Source organism: Dipteris shenzhenensis, chromosome 25 (assembly GCF_047967505.1).
Source record: "Dipteris shenzhenensis isolate YYH24624 ecotype China chromosome 25, Dip_SZ_1.0, whole genome shotgun sequence".
Classification (NCBI taxonomy): Eukaryota; Viridiplantae; Streptophyta; class Polypodiopsida; order Gleicheniales; family Dipteridaceae; genus Dipteris; species Dipteris shenzhenensis.
Window position 1 is genome coordinate 19586390 of NC_141620.1, and position 15318 is coordinate 19601707.

The window sequence follows — 15318 nt, forward strand, 5'->3', positions numbered from 1 at the left end:
TGAATGTTGTAGTGACAGTTGTCTCTTATTAGTGTGTGCTCTTCCTCTTAAGCATGAGAAGTCATTGGTATCAAAGGTTGCATCAAGAAGCAATGGAATAGCATTGATAGGTACAGTTAGATCCCATAAAAGTTTACCATATAGGTGTTGCTTCTATGAGCAATAGCCATCTATTTACAGTGATAGTATATATGTACAGTATTAATGATCTTCATGTGTATTTGTGATATTGAAGCAGAATCAACCGCTAGATGCAAAGCCATTGGTGCTATATGTGCATCTAGCCATGAATGTTGTAGTGAAAACTGTCTCTTATTAGTGTGTGCTCTTCCTCTTAAGCGTGAGGAGTCATTGGCATCAAAGGTTTCATCAACAAGCAATGGACTAGCACTAACAGGTAAAATTTGATGTCTAAAAAACTTTCATCATCAATGTTGTTTTGTGTGAGTAGTCATAATCATGATTGTACAATGCTAGCCATCTATGTATAGTGCTAATGATCCTCATGCATGTTTGTGGCATTGAAGCAGAAGTAAAAGCAAAAGTGGCCACTACATGTAAAGCCATCGGTGCTATTTGTGCAGCTAGCCATAATTGTTGTAGTGACAATTGTCTCTTATTAGTGTGTGCTCTTCCTCTTAAGCATGAGAAGTCATTGGTGTCAGAGGTTACATCAACAAACAATGGAATAGCATTGACAGGTAAAGTTAGATCCCATAAAACTTTCCCTATAGGTGTTGTTTCTATGAGCAATAGCTATCTATTTACAATGATAGTATATATGTATAGTCTTAATGATCTTCATGTGTTTTTGTGATATTGAAGCAGAATCAACCGCTACATGCAAAGCCATCGGTGCTATATGTGCATCTAGCCATGAATGTTGCAGTGAAAACTATCTCTTATTAGTGTGTGCTCTTCCTCTTAAGCGTGAGGAGTCATTGGCATCAAAGGTTTCATCAACAAACAATGGACTAGCACTGGCAGGTAAAATTTGATGGCTAAAAGATTTCCATCATCAATGTTGTTTTGCGTGAGTAGTGATAGTCATGATTGTACAATGATAGCCATCTATGTATAGTGACAATGATCATCATTCGTCTTTGTGGCATTCAAGCAGAAGGAGAAGTGACCACTACATGTAAAGCCATCGGTGCTATTTGTGCAGCTTGCCATGAATGTTGTAGCAACAATTGTCTCTTATTAGTGTGTTCTCTTCCTCTTAAGCATGAGAAGTCATTGGTATCAAAGGTTGCATCAACAAGTGATGGACTAGCATTGACAGGTAAAGGTAGATCCCATAAAATTTTCCTGTATAGGTGATGTTTCTAGGAGCAATAGCCATCTATTTACAATGATAGTATATATGTATATTGTTAATTATCTGCATACATATTCAACCGCTACATGCAAATCCATTGGTACTATTTGTGCGACTAGCCATGAATGTTGTTGTGAAAATTGAATGTCATTAATGTGTGCTCTTCCTCTTAAGAATGATCAATCATTGGCATCAACCATTGCATCATTAAGCAATGGACTAGCACTAACAGGTAAAATTTTATCCCGTAAAAGCATTCCTCATCAGTGTTTTTTTTGTGAGAAGTCATAGTCATCTATGTATAGTGTTTTAATGATCATTATGAATCTTCATGGCATTGAAATAGAATTGACCATGACATGAAAATCCATCGGTGCTATTTGTGTGGCTAGCCATGAATGCTATAGTGAAAATTTTCTTTTATTATTGTGTTCTATCCCTCTTAAGCATGAGGAGTCATTGGTATCAAAGGTTGCATTAACAAGAATGAACTAGCATTGGCTATGGTAAAATTTGATCCCTAAATTTCCTATGTACTCTTCCAATTAAGCATGATGAGTCCTTGACGTCACTAGAGAATTATGATAATTTCCACCAATATAAGTATTACTCCCTTAAGCCCAATTGTCATTGTTACAGAATCAGCCCTTGCATGCAAAGCCATTGGCACCATTTGTGCAAGCAACCATGAATGTTGTAGTGAGAGCTGCCTTTTACTAGTGTGTGCTCTTCCACTTAAGTATGAGCAGCCCTTAGCATCAAAGAAACCATTAATGACCAACGACCTTGCTACATTCACAGGTATGATGATTCGATTACCTTAAAGCTTTTGGCATCACTAACCTTATTGATTATGATACATATTGTGGCATTGTTACAAAATCCATTCCTATATGCAAAGCCATCGGTGCTATTTGTGCCAATAGTAACGAATGTTGTAGTGAAACTTGCCTTCTATTGGTGTGCACTGGTCCACTAAATCATAAGCAATCATTGGTGTCAGATGAAGCATCAACAACTAATGGACTAGCTTTAATTTGAAAGGTATACACAAAAGTGTGTAACTTGTGATTTCATCTCATAATTTTTCTTCTTATAACATTTATGTAATCTTTAGTAGTGTCCATTAAGGTAATCACCAAGAATTATGTTTCTTTAAAAGTTATCTATATTTGCTAGTTGTTACTAATGATCTTTTTAGAGTGGGAAGGCTTTCTTTATTGTGCATATATTTTTATTCAATTCATTGATATGAGTACTTAATAGCAAAGATCATCTGGACAACCTTCTATACTACATCTATGGACATATAAGATTACTTTCAACTAATGCTAATTTTTATGCAAAATGAACTTTAAGAAAGTAATATGTTCACAATCTTTGACAAGGTAGTATTTAATATTTGCACATTTACAATTACTTCAAGAAATGTGAAGACTGTATTACAAATGTTGAATTTAGATGTGATCCAATTCATATTTTGAAAACTATGAGAAAATAATAAATTTTATTCTACCACTCCTCTTCAAAGAATTTCTCCCCAGAATCTCCGACAACTGCAAAGTTATCCCCATCTTCCAAATAGTCAGTGAGGTCATCAAAACTCTCCCCAAACTATGGCGAGTCATTTGTCTCTACAATTTTTGTGACTCCATGTGAATGTAGAGGAAAAACTTGAGCTAGATCCCATGTCTTTGCAGTTGCAATGTTCTCACAATCATCATGATCCCCTATGATGCACGCACTACAGAAACAAGAAAGTTTTATTGTTCTAATTATTAGTTGGTTTTTTGAAAAGCCCCATATGCTATGCAAACCATGAACTCCTTTAATTTTCTCACAATTGTGCCATCTTCTCCTTTGCACTTCATCCACTTTCACTTCATGGAACACTCTGCCTACTACAGTATTTCTAAGGCTTTGTTTACTGTATGTTGAATGCATTCCTGTGGAGAGGTTGGCTATAAGCCATGTTACAGCATCATGGGCATCATTGAGTTTTTCTCGAGGGCATGCTAATTGGTGTTTAAACAGAGCTTGCTTGTTGTTTAAACAAAGCTAATTGGTATTTAAATAGGGTGTCATGTTCCCTATCATCTGAAATGTACAAATGGTAAGACTTGTGTTGCATTGACCTGGACTCCTATGAGTCATCAAGCAGATTGGCATCATGCATGGAAGAATCAAGGAAATGACTATACGTGATGTGCATAAGAATTGTTATTTGCTTATTGTACCATTGAGGACCTTCTTGAAAAGAATAATTTTTTGCAAAATCTATGATAGATACAAAGGTGTCCCGGGGAAAATTGGTAGGGCACATCCTAAACTACTTATCCTTCTAGGTGGCTGTGAAATTGTGAAGCACATATTTTGGGATGGATTCAACCACATGACCTACAAGATCCCTTGGCTGGCTGCTCTTATATGATAGTAGCCATCTCTTTTTATGGAATCCTTCAACATCGACATTTTCAAATCTCCTCCATTTTAGAGCAACGTGGTTGTCTTGCCTCATTTCATTTGGACATGCATTGAATGTCTTCTTCTTCAGCTTCAAACTACAATGCTTGCATGTGCCACAAATGGATTCGATCCTGTGCCACTCGTGGTATCCCTTTGAACAAACCACTAGCTCCCATAGAGGCCTCAGGCAACAAAACTTGCCCTCCCTTGCAACACATGATGAGGATCTAGGTAGCCTACAGACTGTGCATTCATTCGGGAGGCATGGGCATCGATCCCCATGGAGCAATGCTCCAACACAACCAGATCTCAAGTCATTCATAGCTTGCTGAGCCAAGTCCAAGTCTATGTGTTTTGCAATAACAAACATTCCTGTCTTTGAGATTCCTGACCTACCAGGGCTTACAATGCTCAAAGCTCCTCTGTCCAATTGAAATATTTGGATTCTGATCCACAAACTTGAGATACAACTCCGGCTGCTGACTCAACATGCGGGAACAACAGAACAATGAGCCCCCTTTTTGCTACTACTAAAAGAATACAAAACATAGTCTAATTAAAGTACATAATGAATCAAAACAACTTGTAACCACCGCGCTAGTCTAGGACAATCACAATTTCAATCATTGGGCTGGTTTAGGACACGTTAAGGGCAGTCAAAATTTCAACCCCACTAGGATGGTTTAGGACACTGTCATGATTTCAACCACTAGGATTGTTTAGCCTATTGGTCTCAACTTCACATATTAAACAATAACAAGTATATTTCTTTTCATTTCTGAATTTCACCATTAGAAAATAATAATATATTGCTTTTCATTTCTGAATTTCACAATTTAACAGTGGCATATGACCCAAATAGTAACAAATTAAATTTATCGAATTTAAGTACTAACAAACACAATAATTTCAACCATCAGCCTCGTCAATAACTAATTCCTATTCAAGCACACTAGTTTAGAACAATCACATAACTGGTGATTGAGCTGAAGCAGCCACGGTGGCATGATGTTCCAACCACCGGGCTGGTTTAGTACAATCACTCTTGTATTTTTGTGCCAAAATGTCATCATTGTGGCAATGACTTCTGCACTTAGGTTGTCTAGCCTTTTCTTGCATTCTGTTGAAGCCCACAAACTTCTCAAGTCAGGATGATCGTGCATTGCTTTTGCTCTACGTTCAACCATTGGAGCCACATTGGTCCTTTTAATTAACAACATTTTCGACATTGTGTGCCCAAGCCATTTCTCCTTTGTTTTAGGGGACACCAGCATAGCTAATGTCACCCTGTTTGCAGCAACTAGGTGATCTAAGCTGTGCATCCCTTTCACTTTCTATAGGCCATTTCTCAGGTTAGAGAGCATCGCCTCTTGGGCATGCATCTCCCGAGGGTGTTGGTACGGTTGTTACTATATGAACTTTAGGGTGCAGGCTAAAGCTTGTGAAGACTCAAGACTAGTAATCACTTGAATTGCCTGGTGTTGCTATCTCGAATGCTCCCACCAATTGTCACACCACAGCTCATGTTCTTTGCGCCGATGGCAATAATCGAATCCGTGCATCTACAACCGCTTCTTGCTGCTGCTCTGCAAGGAATCTTCTGTGTTCTTCTTGTTTCTCCCTTCATAGATGTTGCAAAAAGTTTCTTTCATTGCCGATTCAATACTATGCCAGTGCTTTCCTCGACCCGCACTCTATTCCTTGTGCCTTGATCTGTCTTTTTGGCTTTCTTGACTCGCAACCTCTATCTGCTTCTCTTACAAGCCATGGCAAGTTGCATGTTGCCATTGACGCTATGGCCATGATAAATTGCTATATCAAGGGCTAAGTGCTAAGTGCTAGCATTGCGGAGTCTTATGTGCTAAGTGCTAGCATTGCTAAGTGCTACCATAACAATTGTAAGTGTTGGCATTGTAGAGTGCTAATTGCTAAATTCTAGCATTGCATAGTGCTAATTTGTTCAAGTCATTTATTACAACCAACGTGCTAGATGAGTCAGGCTTGCCTCCAAGCATGCCTAAAGATATAAGAAATTTGTCGTTTTTAGGATCAATTTTTAGAACCATCCAGTCTCACAAGGAAAAAACCCATCCATTTGGTGATGAGGGAATTCCTCTTCATGATATTAATAGTCCCATGGGAGACACAGAGCACAAGATGAAGCATTGGACACTGTTTCATGTGAGACACACAGCATGCTAAAGACCCAGTTGTGACATCCCTATAGCATTAAAAGAAATAGATGATGATGATTGCCTCATCAATTCCCTAAAAATTAAAAAAAGACAAGAATCAAATGGACTAAAGAGAAATGAGTCAACACATTTAGCAAAAAGAGGGAGGAGAAAGAGAGCAGAAAATCTTGATTTTAAGTCCCTCAACACAAGTAGAGAGTTTAAGATTTAAATCTTGTTTCCTTTGAGAAGCTGCGATATGCAGTCACCTTGGGCCATGACAATTGCTTAATTACTTTGGTTAATTATTGAATATTTTCTATAGCAGATGTCACAACTACATATGAAAAGATCGCTATATAGCAACACTGGTAAACGTTGCTATATAGTGACGATTAATAGAGCTTTAAAAAAAGCACTAGTGGGGCTAAACAGGCCCACAGCAAGCCCTATTTAGCCCCACTAATGATCAAGCAACAGAAGCATATACATGTCGAAGATATACAACATTGTTTGTTACAAAATTACCCTTTCGAAAAGGGTGATATAAAATCACTCAAACGAGTCGATATACAAAAGGATATACATGGCAACATATATTCAAACTACTTCTACTACTAGTACTACTACTAGTACTCATTCGAATCATCGTCATCCTCCTCGTCCTTGTCTTGTTGGCTTGATCCTTAGCCCTCATGAGCTGCGCCTGATCCCTAGCCCTCATCATCGCTTGCCTCTTGTGATGGGATGCTTGAGCTTTGACTCTAAGAGTGAAACCATATTAATTGAAAATTAGATTGGAACTTAAAGAATAAAACAATTTATAAGGGAGATTACAAGTAGGAGTAGACTTACACTGTACGAGTAGCCACCTCAACCCAATCGACCATCGCTCCCATTTCCTCTTGCCCAATAAGCCAGGGCTGTGTTCCTATGCAAAATGTGCATCGCGTCTCTGCATCTGTAGGAAGGCGACCCATCACAGCTTGCTATGGACCCAATTTATGAGAGTTAGATAAAGTGCATGTAATATGTAGTAAAAAAAATAAAACAATACATTAAATGAGAATAAGTAGACTTACCACGGTTGCTTCGAATGCCAACCATCCCCTACACCAAAGTGTGAAGTACCTACACTGTCCAGCCATCTCATCACAGTCCTCCTCTGACCCTCGAACATTTCAGGATGGTCCCTATTCTGCTTCTTGGAAAATTTCCAATCAGCTTTGTCTACCCTAGCCCTCCCCTTTGCGATGGAATTACGCAAGGTTGATCTACAATGCTTTAGGACCAAACCGATGTGCTCTCGCATGTAATTCTCATTGAACTCCCAATTTGGGGGGTTAGCCTGGTATTTTTCTTTTAATTCATCGATGACCACCTGCTTCTTTTGGTCATCTTCATACCACCAATCAGTAGTAATGCGGCTCTTAAAGTGATGGCTCATCAATCGCCTCATGCTGGCCATCACTGCTTTGCCCTTTTTATGTTCTATTATCTCTCCAGCAGTCATGATTTGAGAGGACAGGTCCTCGACTGGGTAAGGAGGACTCATGGTAGTGGTAGAGCCAGAGCGAGTGGTGTTTGTGTGAGCACTTTCGGAGCAAGGAGTAGTAGTTAGAGTAGCAGAGGACAAGGAACTTGACTGGTACTGGATCTTGGGACTAAGTGGAGACCTGTGGGGATGTGAGTGTGCTCACTCGTCTACATCTCTTGAGTCAGCACAACATAAGGGACCCCTCCTACTCTTCCTTCCCTTACGATGGGCATGCTCAGGTGATGATCCCTTAGTCAAAGGGGCAAGAGGGGATGGCTGGGTAGTAGGTCTAGGTCCTCTAGGATAGCAAAGAGAAGAATCTTGCTACCTCCTCATCAGTCATCTGTGCTACAAACTCATTGGGACTCCCAACAAAGCCATGGGCTACTAGCAAAGGAGTTCCCTGAGGGGTAGTCACAATGCTACGTCTGAGAGGACTTGGGCTAGGGGTAGTGGCAAGGGTAGCCCCATGAGGTGTCGCCTGAGGGGAATCAAAGTTTTCTGGAGAATAGAGATCATGATGTCTCCTCCTACTAGGGTTTCCGTACTTGTCCGACGTGTGATGTGATCCCATGTCTAATGTAGACACAAACACGAAACAAAAAACAAAAAACAAGAGAATACATTGAGAAAGCACATGAGAATACATTGACAAAGCATAAGAGAATACATAAAGAAAGCATATGATTATGCTTATGCATAAGCCTAAGCATAGGCATAGGCATATGCTTATGAAAAGAAGAGAAAAAGAGAGGAAAAAGGAAGAGAAACAAAGGACAAGGAGAAGGAGAAGGATAAGGACATGCATAGGTAAAGACATAGGCATAGGCATATGCTTATGAAAAGAAGAGAAAAAGAGAGGAAAAAAGAAGAGGAAGAAAGGAGAAGGATATGCATAGGCATAGGCATAGACATATGCTTATGAAAAGAAGAGAAAAAGAGAGAAAAAAAGAAGAGAAAGAAAGGAGAAGGATATGCATAGGCATAGGTATAGGAATATGCTTATGAAAAGAAGAGAAAAAGGAGAGAAAAAGTGAGGAAAAAAGAAGAGAAGGAAAGGAGAAGGAGAAAGAGAAGGAGAAAGAGAAGAGGAGAAGGAGACATATGCTCATGCATAAGCATAAGCATAAGAGAAGGAAGAGAAAAAATGAGCATCAGCATAAGAGAAAAGGAAGGAAAGGATATGCTTATTCTTATGCAAGAGCATATGAGCATAAAAGAAAAAGAGAGAAAGCTTAAGCGTAGGCAAATACATATGCTTACGAAAAGAGATTGAAAGAGGGGAAAGAGGGGGAGAAAGAGAGAGGAAAAGAGGAGAAGGAGACAAATGCTCATGCATAAGCGTAAGCATAAGAGAAGGAAGAGGCAAAAAGAGCATAAGCATAAGAGAAAAGGAAGGAAAGGATATGCTTATTCTTATGCAAGAGCATATGAGCATAAAAGAAAAAGAGAGAAAGCTTAAGCATAGGCAAATGCATATGCTTATGAAAAGAAATTGAAAGAGGGGAAAGAGGGGGAGAAAGAGAGGCAAAAAGAGGAAAAGAGAAGGAGAAAGAGAAGGAGACATTCATGCATAAGAGAAAAGGAAACAAAGGATATGCTTATTCTTATGCATGAGCATATGAGCATAAAAGAAAAAGAGAGAAAGCTTAAGCATAGGCAAATACATATGCTTATGAAAAGAGAAAGCATAAGCATAAGCATAAGAGAAGAAAGAGGAAAAAAGAGCATAAGCATAAGAGAAAAGGAAGAAAAGGATATGCTTATTCTTATGCACGAGCATATGAGCATAAAAGAAAAAGAGAGAAAGCTTAAGCATAGGCAAATACATATGCTTATGAAAAGACATTGAGAGAGGGGAAAGAGAGAGGAAAAGAGATTGAAAGAGGGGATGAAAGAGGGAAAAAAGAAGAGGGAAAAAGAGCATAAACATAAGAGAAGGAAAAGGGGAAAAGAGATTGAAAGAGGGGAAAAAGAAAAGAAGGAAAGGAGGAAGAGGGAAAAAAGAGATTGAAAGAGGGGATAAAGAAGAGAAGGAAAGGAGGAAGAGGGGAAAAAGAGATTGAAACAGGGGATAAAGAATAGGGAAAAGGAAGAGAAGAAAGAGAGAAAGAGAGGGAAAGAAGAGGAAATAAGGGAAGAGAGGGGTTCCTACACCCATCACTACAGCTAGTGCTTAAGGTGCTAGCTACAGGCCAATGCAAATAACAAAAATAACAAAAGAAAAAAAGAGGAAGGACTTTCTTACCTGGAATAGCACTGGTCGATGTTTTGTGGACTAGCCCTACAAAAGAGAGAAAGCATACCATTTTTCAAATAACTAGTTAGAGGAAGGAGGAGTTTAGAGACGCAACTTCTCAAAGGGATTGGATTGAGGAGACAAGCATAAGCCTACAAACAAGGAAAAAGAGGAGGAAGAGAAATACCAAAAAGATTAGAAGAGGTGAGTCTTCTTTCTTTCACAAAATCTGGTTTTTTTTCTTTAACCCTTGAAAACTAAGCATAAAAACTAGTACATAGCCTTAGCAATACAAGGAGAAACATGCTTCAACACTCACAAAACGAAATCTCACAAAAAATGAACATACGTTGCTTAAAGAGACACCTTCTTGAAGAACTTCTTTTCACACAAGCAAAGAGGGAGAAGGGTGGAGAGGGAGCACAAGTGTTAGGAGAGGGGTTGAGTAGTGGTGAGGAGTGGAGAATAGACAAGAGGAAAGCGAGGTCGTCGAATATAAGGTGGAAGGAGAGATTTTTTCTTTTCCCGCAATAGAAATTCTAAAGAAATCATCACGGCATGGGGTTTCAGATTTAAGCCCACAATGTCGCTATATAGCGACATTTATATTCAAAAACATTGCTATATAGCAACAACAAAACAGGGCAAAGCATCACTATATAGCGACGGTTCAGGGCACTTATTATTAAAAGAGAGAAAAGAAGCTCATGGGTGGCTATTTTTTGGTTGTTAATAGATTTCCTTACAACTCATGTTATATTTTTGGAAGTGTGCAGAATATAAAAAGGATGAGTGGAAGCTTGTTAGATGATGCACCAATGCTCAAGAGCACAGAGTGGCTTACAGAGAGGTTATATTGTCATTGCACTCATTGCAAGTGAGAAGTACGACATCAACGTCTTATTATCATGCACCAGTTGCAAATGTATGAGGAGGAGCCCGAACTAGTACCCACCATTTGTGTTACACGTGGTGATGGATTATCAGTAAGTCAATGCTATTTGAGTTTGTGGTTAATATTGGATACCATTATGACACGAAACCTTGAGAAAAGATCTTATATTTACATGAAATCTTAAAACATGATAAGGAGGGCAGTACTACACATGGATCCTATTGCGACGTTTAAGTACAGACGTTAGTGCGTATGGGGCGCTAATCATTGGTATGGGAAGCGCATCCTGTAAAGCGTCACTATATAGCGACTTTAAGCAAACGTCGCTATATACCGACGATTTCTAAAGTCACTATATAGTGACATTTATTAAAAATGTAAGTGTCGCTATATAGTGACACTCAGATACAATTTTATAGCGATGTTTTCAGAGAGATTTTTTACTCATATAGGCCTTAAAAGCTAGTTTCTTTCAATGACAGGTTTTTTTAAATTTTCATACATGTTTGATCTTTTGAGAGAATAAAAGTATGAGAGCATGTACATCAAGCATTTAAAGCTCATATATTCATGTGCAAGTTTGAGACGAAAAAAATCAATGAAGAGCATTTACATCAACTGTTTCATCTTGAGCCAAGTCTAACGTGCCAAACAAGTCTATCTCTAACTCTATACTGAGTTGATCTCCTATATCATCATCATACTCGACTAGCATCGTATGTTCACCTAAAAGTATTTGATCATCTTCTTCAATAAAGTGTGGTGATTCTTGATGATCATTGTCTTCTTCCTCAATATCATGATCTCCATCTTCCTCTCGTGTGATGTCATTATGCGCATCTTCCTCTTGGCTCATATTGTGATCTTCATCTTCTTCGCTAGATTCATTAGGATCAATTGGATCCGGCATTGGTAGTGGCATCTCCATATCCACATCTCTATCTTTAAAAATTTGCTTACTTCATGGTGCAACTTGGATCACGTACCACCATCTTGGATCAGAATGATCCGGATGAAAAACCACCTATATTGAAGATGGGTGCCAAATATCATCAATTATATATATGAAATTATGCTTAAGTACATGTATCAATGGATCTTTAAATACGAAAGCTTCGATTAATTAAATCATTAGTATGCACGTGCTCATAGTGCTCAGGAAGAACAAAAGTATCACTTTCATCGATCCAATGTTTGGTGGAGTCTATTGCAAAGAAACCACCACTATCTTTTCTCATTGTCGCATGGGGACCATTGTAAATAGTTCTAAACCATTTTACATCAAGAATGAAAATACTAAATCGTCTGAAATCAACTTCATAGATTTCACATATGGTTCCACAATAATCCTACTGTGAGCAGAGAAGATTGGTATCCAAAGCACTTGCTCGGCTATCTTGTGTGAAGTTAGCCATGACTCCACAATCATACGTGACTCTCTTTGAATCGATGCGTTCCATGCAAAAATGTCGACAATATGACTATAATGCACTATACTTTTTGTGCTATAAAAGAGCATCATTAAAACAATGAAGATGCATCTATTTTATAGAGTATATTGCCACAAATAATTACTTAACTATTTCAAGAGGTAAGAAACTTACATGCATCATACAACCAGATGATAACTCTCGGTCGCGCTCATTTATTGTCTCTCCATTGCATTTCGCTTTACATAGAGCCAGTTGTAGCCAATCAAGTGACATGTGAGTGGGGAGAAGAGCCAGATCCCATGGATACGGTTGCAATTGCCTATACATTACTCTGAATCTCTCGTCCTTGCATTTATTCTTTTTGCTTTGGCCACTTCATATCTCTCAATCTACTTCTACATCTCAGGGCTATTGAGGATACAAAACTTATTGAATTTCTCCATTTGCTCTTTGCTCATCTTTCTTTAAATCCCTTTTCCTTGGGGAACCTTGCCAATGATGCAATCATCATCCTTGTTATTCCAAGCTTGCGGCATATCGAGATCCGTGGATGCAAGAAACTCTGTGATATATACTAATGACTCTTGCACAAGCCATTCCTCTACCATGCTTGCTTCTAGTCTTGCTCTTTGTCTTACAAATCCATTCAAAGTTTTCATAAACCGCTCAAGAAAAAACATCCATCGACTATGAACGGTAGCCACCTCATCAACTATGTGCACAAGCAAGTGGACTTGAGTTGTCATAATGCTAGAGGGAAAGTGCTTCTCAAGCAAGCATACAGCTTTGATGGATTCCACCCTAGCCTTCTCGATGCTCGATGTGGAGATCTGTTTTTGAGATATCGACCTATTTCACATGCCCATGTAAGATATTTTCATAATCAATCTATAGATTATTTAGCTTAAATTGAAGAAAATGCAATCAATGCAATTTGATAGTAAGCATACCTCACAATACCACTGATCTTGAATATAGCATTTCTAACATCTTCTTGTAAGCACCATTTTATTGTAATTGGGAGGATGAACTATCAAAGCAACAAAGAAGTCATGTCCACAATATAACATAATAATAATTACGCTAACGCATCATGATTATCCATATACTAATTCTACAGATTAGAATACCTATAAGACCTTGTGCCAATCATGGGACTTGAGCCCACTAAGGTTATTGTCCTTTGCAAATGCTCCTTTCAAGCAAAGCATGTACCCTGTCAATGTTTGAAAAGAGGTAATGTCCACCTTGATCATTGCCTCCTCCCTCATAGAGAGGATCCATGTTGCTTTCGAGAGGATAACTTTTCTCGAAGCATGTGCTTGGAGCCACAGACATCCTATTCATAGCATGCAAGTCTTCTCGCACTCCTCTCGAGTCTTTGGAACTAACCAAGTGTGCCCAAATAGTAGCCCCCGCATTCTTGAAGATATGCATGGGATCCAAGAGATGATTGATTTGTAACTAACCCCAATAAGGAAGCTCATGAAAGATCAATAGCTTCTTCATACTAGGAGGACGTTCCTCTCCATTCACCCTCCAAGCTTGAATCCAGTCACTTGCCTTCAAATATGATGGTGCTGGATCAAGCTGACCTCGACGTGCGAGATGGTCAAGTGGAAGGTATCGAGCATGACCTTCATAAACATTTTTCCTCATATGTTTGGAGTATTGTGCAAGCGATTACGAACCCAATCCACAAAGAGGACAAGCATTGTACCCACTTGTAACAAGTCCTGCACGCGTGCATGAATGTGTTAGTATAAGACATGCATGTGAAAGAGAGTCATAAAAGCATAATGCTATATTATACTTATAGAGACACAACCATGTACCTGTGCACTCTCCATATCCTGGGTAGTCATGCATGGTCCACATCAAGATACCCCTAACCAAAATATCATTGGTATGTCTAGGAGCTCCGGAAATATCAAAGACCCACACTCCTCTCCATAATATCTGTAACTCCTCTATTAAATATTCCATGTACATGTCCATATTTTTTGCCTTGTACTTCCCTAGTATAAGTAGTGCAAGCATGAGGTGTCCCTTTTTTATTATTAGCCATGGTGGGATATTGTAATTCACCACGACTATGGGCCATGTCGGCCAAGATGTCGAGCATAATTGGAAAGGATTCACACCGTCCATGGCGAGCCCAAGCTGTAACTTGTGTGGCTCCCTCACAAAGTCCATCCATTGATTGTCTATGTGCTTCCAAGCTACACAATCTATGGGAATTCTCAATGTGTCATCAGCAGACTGATGAGATGCATGCCATGTTAGCAACTCCGCTATGGATTTGCATCGGAACATGTGATGTATTCTTGCAATGATGGGAAAGTGTCTCAAGAAGCATAAGAGAAGGAGACATATGGTCATGCTTATGCTTATGCATGAGCATAAGAGAAGGAGTCAGCATATGTCTCCTTCTCCTTCTCCTTCTCCTCTTTTCCTCTTTCCCCTCTTTGAATCTCTTTTCCTCTTTTCCTCCTTTTTTCCCCTCTTTCCCCTCTTTCATGCTCATGCTCTTATGCTCATGCATAAGCATAAGCATATGTCTCCTTCTCTTATGCTCATCCTAAGCATAAGCATGAGCATATGTCTCCTTCTCTTATGCTTATGCTTATGCTTATGCATGAGCATATGTCTCCTCTTATGTACAAGCATGAGCATAAGCATAAGAGAAGGAGACATATGCTCATGCTTATGCTTATGCATGAGCGTAAGAGAAGGAGACATATGCTCATGCATAAGCATGAGCATATGTCTCCTTCTCCTTCTCCTCTTTTTCTCTTTCCCCTCTTTGAATCTCTTTTCCTCTTTTCCTCCCTCTTTTCCCCCCTCTTTCCCCTCTTTCATGCTCATGCATAAGCATAAGCATAAGCATAAGCATATGTCTCCTTCTCTTATGCTCATGCATAAGCATAAGCATGAGCATATGTCTCCTTCTCTGATGCTCATGCATAAGCATAAGCATGAGCATATGTCTGTTGAGATATCGAGCTCCAATCGTGATATGCCAGGGTGACCGTTGTGCATTTATGTCACTGACTTGTTAGCTGCAGATGCAGTTGGTACACCATCCATGAATAATAGCTAGATGATAGCTATCCTTATGTACTCTAGTTCGTAGCTCAGTTAGTAATGCCACCTTAGTTAGCTGAGTTTGGTTTGAGACCCACATATAGGGTTCTTCTATTTCTTTGTACAAGAGTTCTTTTGGCTTTCACAACTAAGAAGAGGAAAACTA

General features: G+C 39.1%; 1 long non-coding RNA gene across 1 annotated transcript in view; it reads left to right on the plus strand.

Annotated features, from left to right (window-relative positions):
- Positions 1-616: 616 nt before the first annotated feature.
- The window catches only part of LOC147885563 (uncharacterized), a 35778-nt gene continuing 21076 nt past the window's right edge, over positions 617-15318 (plus strand). The window contains exons 1-2 of the long non-coding RNA XR_015543492.1: positions 617-701; positions 829-987. This is a non-coding gene — a long non-coding RNA (uncharacterized LOC147885563). The remainder of the gene's footprint in view (positions 702-828; positions 988-15318) is intronic.